Source organism: Halichoerus grypus, chromosome 14, assembly GCF_964656455.1.
Source record: "Halichoerus grypus chromosome 14, mHalGry1.hap1.1, whole genome shotgun sequence".
Classification (NCBI taxonomy): domain Eukaryota; kingdom Metazoa; phylum Chordata; class Mammalia; order Carnivora; family Phocidae; genus Halichoerus; species Halichoerus grypus.
The window spans coordinates 2234883-2253379 of NC_135725.1; the positions used below are offsets into that span (position 1 = coordinate 2234883).

Here is an 18497-nt window from a genome sequence, read left to right on the forward strand (position 1 = left end):
TCTTACGAGAGATCAAGTGACAAGAGGATGAGAAGAGGCTTGGAGAATCCATCCCCACCCATTCCAGCCTCCAGGAGCCCTGAGGAGGGTAAATACCTGGAGAAGTTCCAGGCAGAGGTGACCCTGCCCCTTTCTGAGCTCTCCTTACCCCTCCCATTTCTGGTCCCACTGCAAGTGAGCCCTGGTCACCTCTGCACTGGATGACAGCGCTAGATCTTGCACATCCTTCTGCAGTGTGTATCAAGGTGGCTTCCAGCCAGAGATCTAGCCCCAGTGCCTCATCAGGACCAGCGCAGAAGAGATGCCTCTGTCCTGGGAAGGCCACCGTCTTATCAGGATTCACCTGCTAGGGCTGCCTCATTAGCACAGCCAGAAATCTGGAGCCACAGGTGGGAGTGGATGGGCCAGCCTGAGCTCCAGTCGTAAGGACCAACATGTTAGACATGCAAGGAGCCTGAGTGTTCCCAGTTCAACAGTCTTTGCCCCCACTGCCTGGGGGGTAGCGGGCTATTGGGCCAACGGGAAGATGACCCAGGTATCCAATAGGGAGAGAGCATCCCTACCTACAAGAAGACTGGTAGCTCATCAAACTCATCCACCTAGAGGCTAAACTAATACAAAGAATTATCCCTGTCCATGGTGTGTATGATGCATATTGAATACTTTTTGCTGTGTTGAACAACTGGATTATTTTATAATAAATATAACTTGAAAAGGCTTCTGAAGGTTGGTTTCTAACTAACACAACAAGGTCAGTGGGGTAAGTATACCAATACACCAAGGTTTGCTGTGGGTCTAAGCTCACCCCACTACCATATCACAGATGTATTCATCTTTGGGGCAGAAATGTCCTCTCCCCAAGTAGGAGTCCAGGGACCCAGCATTAAGAGACATAGCCTTAGGGGCACCTGGGTTGCTCAGTTGGTTAAGTGTCTGGCTCTTGGTTTTGGCTCAGGTCATTATCTTAGCCTTGTAGGATCGAGCCCTGTGTTGGGCTCTGCAATGTGTGTGGAGCCTGCTTAAGATTCTCTCTCCCTCTGCTCCTCCCCATGCTTGCTCCATCTCTCTTTCTCAAGTAAATAAATAAAATCTTAAAAAAAAAAGAGAGAGAGAGAGACATAGGCCTAGTAGAGGTTGAACTATTAACATGCCAATTTATATTTCCCAGCAATAAAGTTCCTGCAGAAGGAAAAATATATGTAGGCTCATCTGACCTAATCTCCAGATGTCAAGTATGGTTGAGAAACTGTAAAAAAAAAAAAAACTGTATCTTTAGGTTTCTGGAAATGCTTGGTTAGCAAGTTGGAAGGAGGCACGGACTGCTTACTGAGCATCCCATTCTAGAGATTCATGATGTAACTGGGGTTCCACTTTTCCAACTTGTTATTTTGAAAAATTTCAGTTTTCCAGAAAAGTTGAATCAGACAATGAACACACATATACCCATCACTTAAATGTACCAACTGTTAACATTTTGTTACACTTGCTTTATCTCTAGATAAAATATATCTGTTTCTGAACCATTTGAAAATAAGTTGTAGCCTCCAGGACTCTTCACTTCAAATAATTCAGGACACATCCCCTAAGAACAAGGGCAATGTGATAGATGTCACCACACTAAAACATTTAATGATAATTCAGCAATAGTCTCTCTGAAATATATTTCATATAAAAATCTTTCAACTGTTCCCCAAATCTCTTTCACAGCTTCTTTCCTTCAAAGTGGTATAGGATTGGGGGTCATGTGATGGATTTGGTTGTGGTCTCTTATGTCTGGCCCTGATTCCCTAGCTTTTCTGTTTGTTTTTTTTTGATACTGACTTTTTGAAAAGTCCAGTGGAGCTGTTTTGCACAAAGTCTCTCAATGGATTTGTCTGATTTTCCCCCCTGTAACTAGATTCATTTAAAAAATTTTTGGCAGATTTACATGGGTGATGTAAAAGCCCATTTTTGACATTCAGCATGCTAAGGAGCAAGGCTTCTGAGGAGAGGGCGGGTGAGATACTCCTGGCAGGAGTGGTTGCTTAGGAGGGAGGGAGTGCGGCCCTTTCTGACATAGGGTTGGCTCACACCCCAGCCTGTGCATTGTTGACAGCTCCCAGTGATCATCACTAGAGGCAAAATTTAACCTGGGGGGTTCTCCAGGATGGAGGGGATGGGAAAAGGGATTTGGCTTTGTCTGGAGACCATTTTGACTGTCATAATGTCGGGGAAGGTGCGTGCTACCGGCATTTAGTGGGCAGAGGCCAAGGATGCTGCCAAACATCCCCCTTCAAAAAGAATGACTCAGCCTCAAATGTCGACAGTGGCAAGGTGGACACGGGGCGTACAGCACTGAAGGCTCCGACCGGCTGTCTCCTTGGCCCCTGCCTGGGGCCCACCCCTCCTGGTTCCTGATCTGCTCCATTACGGTCTGCGCCATAAACATTAAACACAAAACCACAACTTTCCAGCGCTTCCTCACTGCTAACTACAGCGACACACTTCTATGTCTGTGTCTAAATGGGCTCTCTAGTTGGCCTGCGAGGTCCCGGCGCACGCCAAGTGTGTCACCTGAGATGAGCTTTAATGGCTTAAGCAGGCACGTATCCGTCTTATTTGGGAGGGAAGGAAAGCTGCCAGCAAGATCCCGCAGAGCAATGCTGACTACCAGTCGTGCTGCAGGCCAGAGCCTAGAGCGCTCTCCAGGAGCCCTGTCATCTGACCTGACAGCACTGGGTGAGGTGCTTTCCCACGACCCGGCAGTGCGACTGCACTCGAGGAACCACGGCGGCTGTGACCTGCTGCTGGGGGCGGGGGGAGGGGAAAGCTCCTGGCCCCCGGGGTGTGGACCGTGAGCGCAGAGCTCCAGGCTGGGGTGCCGGGGCTTGGCTTAGACTCCGGGTTCAGCCTTCAGGTCCTGCACTCAACTCAGCAGGAGTCAATACTGTTCCCGCTTCATTCCTCCCGCAAACAACCAACAAAACACTCAAGGGGCATCTTGGGTGAAACGAGTCAAACGAGTTCACGGGTGACCGTGGGAATGCCTTGCTCCCGATCTCGGAGGAGAGCTGGTCGACTTCTCTCGTGCGTGGTGGGGGCCAGGCTCTCAAGGTCACAGATGGGTGGGCGAGGCCCGGGTCCCGGCGGACAGAGGCGCGGGTCTGCAGAGATCCCCTGCCCCGCGCGGCGGGGCAGGTGGGTGGGCGACGCCCGGGGTCCGCGCGGACAGGGGCGCGGGGCTGCGGCGCAGTGCGGCGGCGGGTCCGCGCGTGGGAAGCGGGCCAGCGCTGGAGACTGGCGCCCTGCCCGGCGCGGGGCTGCGTCCAGACGGCCACGGCTCAGCCCGCGGACGCCCCTACCACCGTACCCGGCCTCATCCACCCCGGCGGCGCGCGCGCTGCAGGACGTCTTGCGGCTTAAATCCCAGAACGAGAAGGGCCGGTCAATCCGTGAAAGTCCTCCCACCAAGCGAAAACGAAACTTCCCAGGATGCTTGACTTCCGGCGCGAGCCGTGGCGCCCCTGGCTCCCGGGGCTCGGCGCCCCGAACACCGCCCCTTCCAGGCGCGCACCTGGGGTCCGGCCCCGGGCCCCGCCCAGCCGCCCCCGAGCCAGCAGGTGAGACGCGCGCCAGGCCCCGCCCCTCGGCCCCGCCCCAGCCGCCCACGCCGCCACCTGGCCAGTGCGGCGCCAGGTCAGCCCTGCTCGGTCCCGCACGCCCAGGCCCCAGGTGAGCGGCGCCAGGCCCCAGCGCCCAGGAGGCCCAGCCCCGCTCCCCACCCGCCCCGCTGCCTGCTGAGAGCGGCATTAAGCCCGCCCTGCTCTGTTCACCGCCAGCCCCGCCACCAGGTGAGCAACTCCACGCCCTGACCCGCCGCCAGGCCCTGGCCCGCGCCGCCCCCTCCCAACTTCCCGGTCGCCAGGTGAGTGGCGCCATTCCCCGCTCCGCCGCCCACCAGTCCCGCCCCGCCGCCGACCCTGGTCCAGCTTCATCCCGCCCCGCTCTCCCTGCCGCCAGGTGCGCAGCTCCAGGCCCAGCCCGCCGCCCGCCAGCCCCCACCCAGACGCCAGGCCCTGTCGCCCTCCGTCCCGCCCCACCTGCCTCGCCGCCGGTGAGTCGCGCCAGGCCCAGTCCCGCCTCTAGCCAAGCCCGGCTCCCAGGCCTTCTCCCACCTCCTGGCCAGGCCCCGCCCCGCTTCCAGGTGAGCGTCGCCGGATCTAGTCAGGGCTCCAGGCCCCGCCCTGCCGCCAGGCCCCACCCGCTGCCTGCGGCGCGTGCGCAGTGCGGCCCGTCGGGCCGGGGCCGGGCGGCGCGGCCGGCGCAGTCGGCGAGCGCAGTGCGCGTGCGCCGTGCGGCCGGGGGCGGGCGGCGGCGGCCGCGGAGCGGAGCGGGGGCGGGGCGGTGCCGTCTGGCTCGGTCGGGCCGGGGCGGGAGTGCGGCGCGGGACGGCGGGGCCCGCGGGCTGCGGACGGCGGCCTGGGCGGCCGGCAGGTGAGACCCGCGCGCCGCGGTGGAGCGGGCGCCGCTCGGGGGGCGGGGAAGGGGCGCGGGCGGGGCGCGCTGCGGGGCGGCGGCGCCCGGGGAGCGGCGGCCGGGCCGCGGCGCATTGTCCGGGCGCGGGCGGCGCCTGCACAGCGCCCCCTGCCGGCCGGGCCGCGGGGCGGGGGGCCTCGGGCTCGGGCCGCGCGCCTTTGTTCGCCGCCCCCGCCAACATGGCGGCCGCCCGGCCCGCCCGGCCGCGGGCCCCGCGCGCTTTGTTCCGCAGGCCTGGGCGCCGGCGGGCGGGGGGCGGCGGGGGCGGGGCGCGGGAGCGTTGCATAACCCGTCGGGCGGGGCGGGGGACGGGACCCCCGGGCGGGGCGGGGCGGTGGGGGAGGGGCGGGGCGGGGCGGCCGCCAGTCCTCCCTCCCTGCGGGCCCGGGTCGCCCCTGCCTCCTGCCCCAGCCGGGGTCTGCCCATCGCGCCGCGCGCCCCCGCATCCCGGGTGACCTTGAGCGCGCTGCGCCCCGGGCGCCGGGATGAGCCGCACGACGCGGAAGCTTGCGCAGTGCCCGGGGTGGCCTCGCGCGCCTCCTCGGACCCGGTTTCGGGGGGCCGCGACGGTGGAAACGGCCGCGAGGTGGGCGCCCCGCGTCTGTTGGTGCGGCGGCTTGTGTTGGCGTGTGTGCCGTGTGGTCGGGGCCCGGTCTGGACGGGGAGTCGTGCACGTTGGGGCGGCACACGCGGGTTGCGGGGCTGTGTTGGCGAGTCCATCAGGAGGCAGAGCAGGGCACCCTCAGCCGGGTGACGCGCCAGGAGCCGGGGACCACGGGCCTGCCGAAATGCCAACACCTGTAACTTTCTTCTGTTGGAATTTTCTGGAAGGAGCTCTGCAGTCTGGGAGGGTGGACGGAGAGGGCAGTCACTGCCTTCTGCATAGCGTTTGTTAGGAAATGAAAATCGAGCTGCACTTGGGTGTTCCCAGGGCGGCCGAGTTTGTGAAGGCCCTTCAGAGGTGGTGACCTTTCAGACCGGGTCAGAGGAGAGGGGCAGGCTTTCCCCAGCCTTGCTTGATGGGCAACATCCCCAAGTTGTCATCGCCCGGAATAGACGGAACGTTCGTTCCTGGCCTTGATAGCAAGGAAAGGTCGCACTCTTTGTTGATGTCAAAATTATAGATGGTAGGTATTAGTTTCTTGTGAGAAAATAGAATTTATTTTTCATCTTGAGTAGCGAAGTGATGTTAAGATGGTGCGAAATGGGTGGTAGGGCAAGAAAAGGACTTCTAGTTCTTTATGTTTGACTTAGAATTTTTTTTCAAAGACTTTGGCTGAACCTAGGAATTTCGCTAGTACTGCTCTGATCGTACCTTCAGTTTCCAATTCGGAATACGGTAACAGTATTTACTTAGTTTTGGAATATCTGAAGTGGTGTTGCTTAAGATGGTGTTTTTGTGATGGTAGTTCTAAGAGATGCCACAGGAAAAACAAAGGGTTCCTTGGTCACCTCAGTTTGGGGAACAGTGCTGTGTTCTGTCCTCCCTTAGGGTCAGAGTTCAGTGCGTCGAATTAAGAGCTCTGAGAAATACTGCGGTACTGTTTCCATAGTTGGCTGCAGATCTCTTTTTGTTTCGTTTTGTTTCAGCACCCATGAAATCCAGGTAACAATGAAAAGTTGGTCATTGCTGTCCTCACAGTGCATCTTAGGTCATGGTTCCTGTGCCTTCATCGTGAACGGGGAGGTTGGTGTGGTTTGTGAGTGCCTGTGCATCTCATGACGGTATCTCAAATCTGCCTTAGTCTTAAGATACGAGAATTATTAATTTGAAGTTGTAACTGGAGAAATTTAATTACAGTGTTTTCACTTCCCTGTGACTTCACCCGATTGCCCACACGCTCATAACTTGACTTGCTGCACTCCTTAATTGTTAGTGTTTTTTCTGGTACATTAAAAATATGTGGTAAGGATATTGTTTCTGAAGAATTAATCACATGGGTTATTTACAGATTAAAAATAATGCTGTTGAGTATTCTGGTTTAGTTGTTAGCAGGATCTTGATTTGCTGAGAAAGAGCAGTTAATACACGTCTACGTAAATACTTCCTTCTATTTATTGATGCTTAATTAAATGGTTTTTTTTCCCCTTGTTCCTTGAATGAGAAGAACTTGGAAGAGGGAATCAATTATTTTGCCCAAGTATTTTGTTTGATTTGGCAGACATTATGGTGTTGTGAAAAGGCTATGGGCTCTGGAGTTGGCTATGGAGATGGCATGGCCTTCAGCTCTGGAGAGTCTGGGTGGAAATCCCGCCCCACTCGATACTGGTCTGAAGCTACACAACAGATCCCCCCCCACCTCATGGACTTGCCATTTCTCAGCTGTAAACTGGGAGGAGACGTGTCCCATGAGGCTATGGTGAGAATTAAGTGGATTTGTAGGGTTCCCAGTGCAGTCCTGAAATGCAACCGCCACTGCCAATCATTGTTGATTTCCTTCTCTTCCTGCTTTTGAACTTGGCTGTAGTTACTAGCATGATGTTTTTAATGTTGAGGTGAACAGTTTGCTTAGTTGTGCTCCAGTATTCAGTGTAATTTTTAATTCTTTGTTGGGTGCTTATGGCTTTAAAATTGCCATAAGTTCTTACTAAAACGAGCTGTGTATGCGTATAATACATAAAGATGTGCCCTTGTAGACCTTACAGTCTGGTAGGGAAGGCATGCATGCACGTGATGTAGGAATTCGTGCTGAGGGCATCTGGAAGAGAAGGCAGTGCTCCAGCAGGGTCAAGAGTGTAGAGCAGGAGAGCAGAGAAGTCCAGGTGGAGGGGCAGCAGCAGCAGAGGCATGTGGAGGGTGTTTGAGACTGTCCTGGATTTGAATCCCAACCAAAGATTGCCCCATCTTAGCATTTAGCTCTATGAGTGTGTTTATCTGTTGAACAGGATGAGCACACCTACCTCATCAAGTGTAAGCCCCTAGGGCTCTGTGGTAGGTGCCCCGTGGGTACCGATGATGGTGATGATGACATTACCACTGCTGACACCACGTGTAGTTTGGCATGGCCAGTGTGTGTAGCATGAATTTGGGACCAGATTTTACATAATCTGCATACCCCATCAAGGCAGCTGGTGTTTATCCTGTGTGTGGGGAAAGCCATTGGATGGCATTAAGCAGCATGAAAGGTGCACTGAAGAGGTCTGCCGGAGCAGGATCTCTAGTCCAGGCTGTGGGAGGTGATGGATGAAGTCATCTGGGACAAGGGGAATCGGTCTGGAGTCACTAGAATGTTAAATGTGTTGAGTTTTGGGGGCGGAAGGCGTGGAGGGAGAAGGATCCGTTCTACATGGATGTTTTATCCAAGTGTTGACAGTGTAAATAAAGAGACTAGTAAAGCATTTTTTATACCATTTTAGATATTTTTAGACTGTAGTAATGTCTTTTAAAAAAATGAGGCAGGGACGCCTGGCTGGTTCAGTCGGAAGAGCATGTGGCTCTTGATCTCGGGGTCATGAGTTCAAGTCCCACGTTGGGTGTAGAAATGGCTTAAATAAAAATAAAGGTGGAACAACTTTTTTTTTTTTTTTAACTTAGATTGTATTTGTTTATAATAAATTGCTCAGTTTGCTTATAGTTCTATCCTTACAGTGTAGGTGTAATTTTTGGACCTGTTTGTGGCCTACGTGTTTTTATCTATAAATGAATTCCATAGTCCTAGATATATGAATCTGTGTTTATAGATTTATATGTGAATGTATGTTTATGTATTAACTAGTCATATGTCTTAGTTAATACTAATTAGTCTGGGTCCTGGCAAGTGATCAGAATGTCCTTTTTCCTGTGTACAGGGTTGGCTTGTTGTGAGTTTCTTTTTGCTTTTTTCTCTTTTGAAACCACTGTGAACCCATGGATTTTTGTGTATTCAGTGTGTGTTAATCAAGTAGTCCTCATTCTTTTTCCTCAGCTTGTCCCTCACTTGGACATGGTGCAGTCCCTTCAAGCTGGATCTCTTCCCTTGGATGCCACCCCATTAATCTTTGAACCATTTCTTGCTTTCTGATACTGGATGTCTAAGACTTTGCGCTTTCCTGATCAGCCAGTTCTTTTAGCTCCTTTTACTGGGGGATGGAATTTAGATACCAAAATCTGGTGCAGTGTGTCTGTATTGCTAATGGGATGCCTCTACTTTCATTGGACAGTTGTGGGAAATACATAACATTTTATTTTGTATTGATATTTTCACTTTAGATTTACCATTGCAGGGTTTTTACTTTGAGTTCATCCTTTTTTGTCTAACGTTGAAGATTTGCATTCTTTGCAACATTACTTCCCTTGTTCTGCAGTATATAAATGTTTGAAAACACCAGTAACAATAAAGTATTGGTTTGTATTTCATTACAGTTCTTCCGTTCTTAAAAGTTCTTAAGATGCATCCACGTAAGAATGCACTGTTGACGTTCCAAGTTATAAAATGATTTGAAAGTATTTTCTTTCTGATTGTTACCAGTTTAATTATTAATTTGATTTATATGAAATCTTTAAGTTTTAAGGATTGCATTTTTTGTTTAATGTATTTTTTAAAATTTTAGTATGTAAAATGTATATGTAGTTCAAAAGTCAAAGTTGTGTTACAAAGGTATGTTCATAGTCCTTCCATTGCTGTCTCCTGCACCATTCCCATGGTGCCCCTTTTTTATTTCTGGTTTATTCTTCCAGTGTTTCATTTTTGCAAATAGAAGCACGGACACATATTTTTATTTCCTTTTTGTTTTTAAACAGATGGTAGAACTCAACACTGTTCTTTTTTACTTAATATATTTTGGAGATTGTTTTATATAAGCTCTTTTCCATTCTTTTGTGCTTGTAGTTTCCTAATGATGAACATAGATTGTTTATATTCTATTGCTGTTATAAATGTTGCTGCGGGGAATAACCTTGTGGATATGTTTTTTTGTGTTTGTGCATGTTTAGCTTTAACACAGTGAGATTCGTGGGTAAAAGATAACTGTGTTTGAAATTTGTTTAGTGTAAAAAAATTAGAGTTTAAAAAGGTAGATCTCATTATGTCACCCTTTTACTTAAAGCTCTCAGTGGCTTTAAGTACTGAACTTAGTAACATGATCTCAAGGGCATACATAATTTTTATCCTCTGGCGCCTCAGCCTCGCCTTACACCGCATCTCCCCTTGTTTTCCTTGTGCTCGTCATTCTCCTGTGCCTAGCACCTTCTCCACAGGGCATGCGGTGCTGGTTCTGTTTCCTCTGCCTGGAATGTTTTGTTTTTTGGTCCTGTTTCAGTTCTTCCCAGCCTTCCCTTAGAGTTTGTCTCCAGCATCACTTTTTCATGAGATTCTTTCTGCGTGAGTTCGCAGATTTTCATGATAAAGAGAACGGTCTAAAGAACTTTGTATATCCGTCACACACTACAGCAGCCATCAATTTTCTGAAGTTCTTGAGTTTTTTTCTTGACTTCCCTGTAGTCAAATTCTCCTATTAGAGACACTGCTGTCTTACTGTTACTTCAAAATTACAGCGTAAATTAACGTAACTTAGTGAATTTTCATTTTCTCTAGGAGGTTGAGCTTCATGAAAGCAGAGACTGTTCCTGTTTTTGCCTATAATTACTTTTCTAATTCTCAGCTCAGTGCCTGGGTTGTTGAGCGCTCAGACCCTCCTGGGCAGTTGTCTAAGGAGAGAGATGGATGCCGTGTAGTTACGTCTGGTCTGCTGTGTGGGACAAATTGGAAGTTGTGTCCGTTCTGTTGCCTCTGACTTTGGTCTTGGAGCTGACCACACACACGGTCAGGAGGTAGGACTCTCAGGGAACCTGGGGAAGAGATGGGCCAGTGCAGCAGCCTTGCAAGGCCAGCCCTGCCTGGCGCAGTGAGGGGGCCCAGCAGGCCGGCGGGTGCAGGCTGCAGATGTGCTGCCACCCGGGCTGCACCCTCTGCCCGCTGTACCGGAGCCCCCTTGTGGCCCAAACCGGAACCAGCCGGGAAGGGAAGTTCTGGGGAATGTGGTTCCATCTAGCCAAGTTAAAACATTACAAAGCAAAATGATGAGCTCAGGGTTTTAAATGCCAACTGGGGTTCCACATAAGGGACCTGAAAGTTTCTGCGACTGCCCTAAAAAATGCAAATTGAATTCCAAATTTGTAAGCAAGAGCATTGATTGATAAGGAGTGGAATTGTAAAAATTGGATTAGGAAACGTATGGTCAGATTCCAATTAAGCTGGAGACCTAAATTCTGCTGTGTTACCTTTGCCAGTAGAAACAGCTTTTCCAACCCCTGCGTGAGGAACTTAATCTGCTTTGCGTGGCAAACCTGTAATTGCCTACTCTTCCCCGAGGATCGTCCCAGCAGGCCCCAAAGTAGGAGGTATAGAGAGCGTGACTCATGAGATCCAAAAGATTGTCTGGTTTGCCACTGTATAGGTAGGAGCTGGGGGGTATTTGTGGGAATGGATCTTAAGGGTGTTTGGTAATGGTGGAAGGGACACGAAGGTGGGTTAGGCTGAATTTGTTGATATGGGCTTATAAGTGGGCATTCTGGATCAGTTTTATAGCTCGAGGGATTAGAGTGCTGGTTGATTGCCTTAAACAAATCAAAAGGCCGTCTGTCTAAGCAAAGCTGAGATGACAGAACTGTCTTGGTATATAATGGAGGAAGGCTTAGGGAGATCGGAATGTTGGAGTGGCTTTGTTGTGAAGGACCTGCTCACCCATCCTGGGAAGATTCAGAGGTTATGCCTTATATTGCAGTTGCAAAGGGAGTCCCAGTATCCTACAGAGCTCTGGTCACTCTTCTCAGTGGGAACTGCAGGATCCGTAAATGCAGTGATGATAGTTGGCTCCTGGGGTGGCATGTCTGTGGAATGGTCTTGTTTTCTTTTCTTTTATTATTTTTCTTAAAGACTTTTTTATTTATTTGAGAGAGAGTGTGAGTGGGGTGAGGGGCAGAAGAAGCAGACTCCCCGCTGAGCAGGATCATGACCTGAGCCAAAGGCAGACGCTTAACCACCCAAGTGTCCCATATTATTTTTTTTAAAGATTTATTTATTTTTCTAGACAGAGCGAGCGAGCAAGCAGGGGGAGAGGGAGAGAGAATCTCCAGCAGACTCCCCCCCCCCCCCCCAGCTGATCATGGAGCCCAACATGGGGCTGCATCCTGCGACCCTGAGATCATGACCTGAGCTGAAATCAAGAGTTGGACGCTCAACCGACTGAGCCACCCAGGTGCCCTGGAATGGTCTTGTTTTAATTTAGAATTAATGTTTGGGTTGCATCTACCAGTAATTTCTTTGGTTTACCCCGGTATTGTTTAATTCTGTAAAGTTTTTCCTTTAAATTGACTCAGTGAAAGACAGAAGTGATCCTATGTTCTTCCATTTATAATTACTTTTCATAATTTTTTTTCTTAAAGATTATTTATTTATTTATTTGTCACAGAGAGAGAGAGCACAAGCAGGGGGAGCAGCAGGCAGAGGGAGAAGCAGAGGCTCCCCACTGAGCAAGGAACCCGATGTGGGACTGGATCCCAGGACCTGGGATCATGACCTGAGCTGAAGGCAGATGCTTAACCGACCGAGCCACCCAGGCAGCCCACTTTTCATAATTTCTAAGGTATTAGTCTAATAAAGTAAGATTCACCTAAAGTATATATAGTTTTTCAATAAATTATGTCATTGGTGGGGCTGTAGTTTGGTAGAACCTTGTTGGAAAGTAGTTTCATTATATTTAGACACTTTTCAAAAAAAGATTTTATTTTAGAGAGAGAGTAGGGGAGGGGCAGAGGGAAAGAATCTCTAGCAGACTCCCTGCTGAGTGCAGAGCTTGACACAGGAGTTGATCCCAGGACCCTGAGATCATGATCTGAGCAGAAACCAAGAGTCCGACACTTAACCGACTGAGCCATTCAGGTGCCCCTATATTTAGACATTTTTAAATGTCCATACTCTTTGGCTTAGCAGTTCCACTGATACGAATTTGTTGTATAGATGCATTTGTATGAGTTTGTAAATCTGCATTTGTAAGATTTTTCATGATAGTAGTATTTGTGATATGACAAATTTGAAATACCTGTCCAACATTGGGGTTAGGGCAAAATAAGTGAATTTTTTATCGATACGCTGGAATGTCTTGTCACTATTACAAATAAGAGGAAAATTTTACTATACTCTGTGGGAAACAAAATATTTAGTAAGAAGCAAGTTATAGAACTATGTTCTGTGTGTGTTTTAAGATGTTTGTACGTCTTTGTATCTATGCTTTTAAGTATTTGCATAATAGTATGTTAGAGTCACAGCAGTCTTTTATAATTGGTTAATTCTGGGGTTGGGCGGATGGAGGAGGGCAAGAGGAGGGCTCTGGCTAACATAGTAACAATTGGCTCTAAATAGCTTAGTCTGAGTTAATAGTAGTAGATCTGCCCTCTGTTTGAGGACTGTTGACTTCAGAGTCTTGCTTTTTCTTTGTTTTGTGTGTGTGTATGTGTGTGAAATGTATAGAAGTAGTGGCACATTCATGGTCTGTGACACACTAATTGTGGAACTATTCATCGTGAATTTCATTTATGTGGTCACTAGAGTTGTAGTTTCATGTATGAATTGTACTATTCATGGGTTTTCATTCTCTTGTTGATAAAAATTGGGATGTTCCCAGTTTGAGACTGTTAGTTCAGGTCTCCCAAGAACCAGAGGACAACAAATTTGGATCAGGTGTGTTTGTTTGTTTAAAAGATCTTATTTGAGAGAGCGAACACAAGCAGAGGGGGAAGGGGCAGAGGGAGAGGGAGAAGCAGACTCCCCACTGAGCAGGGAGCCCGACGTGGGGCTTGACCCCAGAACCCTGGGATTGTGTCTTGAGCTGAAGGCAGATGCTTAACCAACTGAGCCACCCAGGCATCCCAAGTTTGGATCAGATTTAGATGTAGTGGGGGAAATACATGTGTGGGCGTTGTCATCACCTTGGAGGTCTGCTGCATGTGGAGGGGGAAGGGATGAAGAATGTTTGGGAGACAAAGTTTGATGACTGCAGTGCAGTTCTAAGAAAGTTTAAGCAAAGCCAGTGAGGAGTCTTCTAGCCAGAGTTGGGAGTCATGGGAGTCCCTTGTCCTGCAGGAATAAGCCTGGATTAGTATTCTGCCTATGGCTGGTCATTGGCTAGAAACAGCCTGTGGGAAGTGTGGTGCTGGTGTGGAGTGTGTTGGTGAGTTCAGAGTGGAGCATCTCTCCATGGTAGGTGATCCAAGAGGCTCATTTTCATGGCTGTCACCGGGCTCACATGAGTGGACTTGCTGTGAACTTTCAGGTACATGTTTCTTGCATACTTTTGTGTTCAGTACACTTAGGAGTAGAATTGCTGGGTCATATATTAGGTCTGTGTTCAATGTTAGTAGATAATGCCAAACTTTTCCAAAGTAGATATACCAGTTTCTATTCCTACTACAGTAAATACATTCTTGTGGCTCTACATTCTCATCGATATTTGGTATTGTTGGTCTTTGTAATTTTAGATATTACAGTGGGTGTGTGGTAGTATCTGGTTCCTGCTTCCTGAGTTAGATGTGGCCATGTATTTATCTTGGTCAGTGAAATGTGAGCAGAAGAGACTTGTCACATAAACTTTAAGAGCAGTGGTGAGATTTGCCACATCCCTTTCCTCCTGCCAGTGATCATGTTTCCAGATGGAGCTTCCTGCAGTGCCGGGCTTTTATGTGTCTACAGTGAGCAGAAAGCAGAGGGAGGTGCAGGAGGGGTGGGGTGGAGAAAAGAAGAGAAGTGGGAGGGTAGGGGTGGGAAGTGGGAAGTATTTTGGGTTAAGTTTTCTTAACTAAGATTTCTGGGGTTTGTAACCAAAGCATACTTAATATAACCTGACGGATAAATCTTTTTTAAAAATAGACTTTATTTTTAAGAGCAGTTTTAAGTTCACAGCAAAATTGAGCAGAAAGTACAGAGTCTCTTCTACCTCCTGATCCCCTCACCATCCCCTCTAGCCTCCCCCATAATCAACATCCTGCACCAGATTGTACATTTGTTTGTTACAGTCACTGAACCTTTGTTGACACGTCATCACCATTCTAAGTCCATAGTTTTATGTTAGTATTTACTGTTGTTGGTGTATATTCTATGAGTTTTGATAAATATGTGGTATGTATCCACCATTATAGCGTCATACACAGTGGTTTCACTGCTCTAAGAATCGTCTCTGCTTTGCCTATATATATATATATATATATATATATATATATATTTTAAGATTTAATTTATTTATGGGAGAGAGAGGGAGAGAGCGCATGAGCATGGTGAAGGGCAGAGGGAGAAGCAGACTCCCTGCTGAGCAGGGAGCCCGATGTGGGGCTTGATCCCAGGACTCTGGGATTATGATGTGAGCTGAAGGCAGACACTTAACCTGCTGAGCCACCCAGGCGCCCCTCTGCCTGTATTTCTATCTTAATTCTGTTGTGGTCAGAACACTTTAAAAGCTTATGAAATTTTTGAAACTTGCTTTATGGCCCAACATATGATGAATATTTGTAAATGTCCAGTGTGTGCTTGGAAAGAATGTGCTTATGTATTTGTTGGATGCAGTGTCTATATATGTTAGTTCAGCTTGGTTAGTCATGTTGAATTTAACATCCTTATTAGTTTTTCCTTTTAGTCTACTGGTTGTATTGCTCAGCAACAGAAATGTATTAGTACTGCGATCTTGCATTTGTTCCTCTTTAGTTTTGATAGTTTTTGCTTTATATATTTTGAGGATATGTTGTTAGGTGCATATATGTTTAGAGTTGTAGGTCTTCCTCATCAGTTGAGTTTTTAAAAATTATTAAGTGTTCCTCTTTAAGACAAATGTATAGTTAGGACAAAGTTTGTTTAGCTGTATATTAATGTAGCTGCACTATCTTTTCTCTGGTTAATATATGTAATGTATGTCTTTTTTTACTCTTTATTTTCATACTTTCTGTGTACTTACATTTTGAATGAGTCTGTTGTCAACAATGTATCATTGGAATTTAAACAATTTAGCCTGACAATGTTTCTTAACATTTGGAACACTTGGTCTGTTGTCACTTAACAAAATCATTGACATAGTTGGGTGTAAATTTTATTTTAAGTATTTTCTCTTTATTATACCTGCTTAATGGCTTTTTTCCTCTCCTTTTTTGTTTTTCTTGGATGCTTTTTTTTGTTGTTGTTGTTGTTAACTTGGAAGTTATTTAAAACACTTGTTGTTTTTGACTTCTCAGAATGTAATATTTGGTTATTTTCCTCTCTTCCTGGGCACTTAAACTTCATTTATCTCATTTTCACTTATATGCCACTGTTGTGCTCCTTTAATTCTGTATCTGTTTTATCTTAAGACATTATTAATTTGTATAATTAATAACCATTTAGATTTACCCTTTTCATTGTTTTTCATTCATTGCTGTAATTCCGGTCCTCCATCTTTGAACATTGTCCTTCTGCCTGAGGAACACTCTTTGTGTTTCTCACCTGTTGAATGACTGCTAATAGTGAATTCTCTGATTATGTTAGCTAAAAATTTCACAAATTGGTTTCTTTTTGAGGGATAATTTTGATGTGTATTGAATTGCCTAAATGGTTGGTTTTCTTCTAAGGTGTTGAAAGAAGTTCCTGAATTACATATTTGGTTTCTATTCTCTCTATGAGAAGTAAGCTGTCAGTTTAATATTTACTCCCATGAGTGGAATTTGTCTTTTTTTTTAAGATTAATTAATTTATTTGACAGTGAGAGCACAAGTGGGGGGAGCAGGCAGAGGGAGAGGGAGAAGCAGGCTCCCTGCTGAGCAAGGAGCCTGATGTGGGACTCGAACCCAGGACTCTGGGATCATGACCTGAACTGAAGGCAGACTCTTAACCAACTGAGCCACCCAGGCGCCTGGAATTTGTCTTTTTTTTTTTTTAATTTTTATTTTTTATTATGTTCAGTTAGCCACTGTATAGTATAGATCATTAGCTTTTGATGTAGTGTTCAGTGATTCATTAGTTGCATATAACACCCAGTGCTCATCACAACATGTGCCTTCCTTAATGCTCGTCACCCAGTTACCCCATCCTCCCACCCCCCTCCCCTCTGAAACCCTCATTTTGTTTCCCAGGGTCCATAGTCTCTCATGGTTTGTCCCCCTCTCTGATTTCTCCTCCTTTTATAGGTTTTTTTTTTTTTAATCTTTGGTTTTCAACAGTTTTGCTATGATGTGTCTAGGTATATATTTTTATGTATATTTTGTTTTTGTAGGTGCAATTAAATCTGTACTGAAGTTCTTTTCATTCTTTTGAAAAGTGTGTAGGCACCATCTTTTAAAGTATTTTTGCTGCCTGCCTACCACCCCCTTTTCAGAATCCATTGAAAGCATATTAGACCCTCTCAGTTTCTTATCCTCTTCATGCTTCATTCAGGATATTTTTTTCTAATCTCTCTTCACTAATTTTTAACAAGGTTAGCCTACTGTTAATGTCACGCATTGAATTTATTGTGCTTTTTTCACTTCTGGAAAATCGTGTTCTTTGATATTGTCAAAGGTTCAAAATAGCCAGAGTAAAACCAATGAATAACTGATGTAGTAATTAGTAAAAGTTTGTTGTGCACACACCAAAGATACAGTTTGCAAACCTGGAGTGCTGAAATCAGAACATAGAATGAGGGTTAGGGGTATGTTGTTATAAAGAAGCTTATATAGTGAGAAGGCAATGATTGTTTAATTTACACAGTGGTTAGTTACAATATTAGAATTTTCTTAAATGATATGGAATTGATCAGAGGTTATCTCATATCAACCTTGGGAAACAGTTCAAGTTTTGTTTGTGATTTTCAGAGACACAAGAAAGGAATGTTCCAGATCAAGTTAACCTTGCCAGGTAAGCTGAATTAAGCTTTGCCTGCATGACTGAACTGGTTGTGTCTGCTCAGGGAATCTTCAAGGCTGGTCTCTGCCTGTCCTTGATTTTAACAGTTCCCCCCTTTTGGTCATTTACTTAGCAGGCTGAGAGTATGACCAACAATTATAACGTTATTCTTGGTTTCTACCGCTGATGTAGTCAGGCAGAAGAATGAACACATTTGCTGTTTCCAGTAGTTAAGTCATCAGGCTGGAGGTCCGTGTAGTCACTGTCTTTTTTTTTTTTTTTAAGATTTTATTTATTTGAGAGAGAGAATGAGAGAGAGAGAGAGAGCATGAGAGGAGGGAGGGTCAGAGGGAGAAGCAGACTTCCTGCTGAGCAGGGAGCCCGATGCGGGACTCGATCCTGGGACTCCAGGATCATGACCTGAGCCGAAGGCAGTCGCTTAACCAACTGAGCCACCCAGGCGCCCCTAGTCAGTGTCTTTATCATTCATGTGGTTATTGTTGATATCATTGAGTTGTTTATTCTGATGGATGACATTTGTCATGTGAGTGGCTGCCAATAGGCATTTAAAACCTTCAAGAGATTATATGCACTAGACGGGTTTGTATGACGACTGTGAGGAGAACAGTAGCCAAAGATTGAAAAATTTCCCAGAGCCGGGATTTTCAGGAGCTAAGATTTAACCAGTCAAATAAATCAAGTGGGTTATAATCAGATTCAGGTTTTACCTAAGTCAGTTTACATTTTTTTTTAAATGATTACATAGAGCACAACATAACATATAAGCAAACACTTATGTTCAAAATACGTAGGACAGGATGGACGAGAGGATGTTGTATTTCAGAAGGTGGTGTTGCAGGTGGGCTTCCATGTAAATTAGGCCTCTGTAAGGTGAGATCGAGTAGGTGATTTAATGAGAGGCATTTCTATGGAAACAAAAAAACAAAGGTTAGTAGTTCAAGCAAATTATAAATTCTGTTTTGTGAATTTGATGAGCAGCCAGTTGAGGTTTCTAAATGTAGGGTTCTGAGTATCTTTAGATGGAGTGAGGGCAGATAGTGGCAACCTGACAGATTCTCCTGGTTTGCAGCAATAATGTCCCTGGTGATCTTTCTGAGCAGCCACATAGCAACAGGCACGAAAACTGTCCACACGTGAGCACTGTGATTC

The 18497-nt window shown here is 46.8% G+C and overlaps 1 protein-coding gene and 1 long non-coding RNA gene across 4 annotated transcripts in view; one reads left to right on the forward strand and one right to left on the reverse strand.

Annotated features, from left to right (window-relative positions):
• The window catches only part of LOC118519973 (uncharacterized), a 78834-nt gene extending 74618 nt beyond the window's left edge, over positions 1–4216 (reverse strand). Inside the window, exon 1 of the long non-coding RNA XR_013443732.1 lies at positions 4080–4216. This is a non-coding gene — a long non-coding RNA (uncharacterized LOC118519973). The remainder of the gene's footprint in view (positions 1–4079) is intronic.
• Positions 4217–4349: 133 nt separating this feature from the next.
• SPIN1 (spindlin 1) overlaps positions 4350–18497 on the forward strand; it is an 81583-nt gene continuing 67435 nt past the window's right edge. The window contains exons 1-2 of one of the 3 annotated variants that reach the window (XM_078061385.1): positions 11549–11691; positions 11905–12078. The gene's annotated coding sequence lies outside the window, so the exon portion shown is untranslated. Of the gene's footprint in view, positions 4474–4971; positions 5102–11548; positions 11692–11904; positions 12079–18497 lie in introns of those variants that run through there. The other 2 variants (XM_078061384.1, XM_078061386.1) reach the window with 2 other exon arrangements.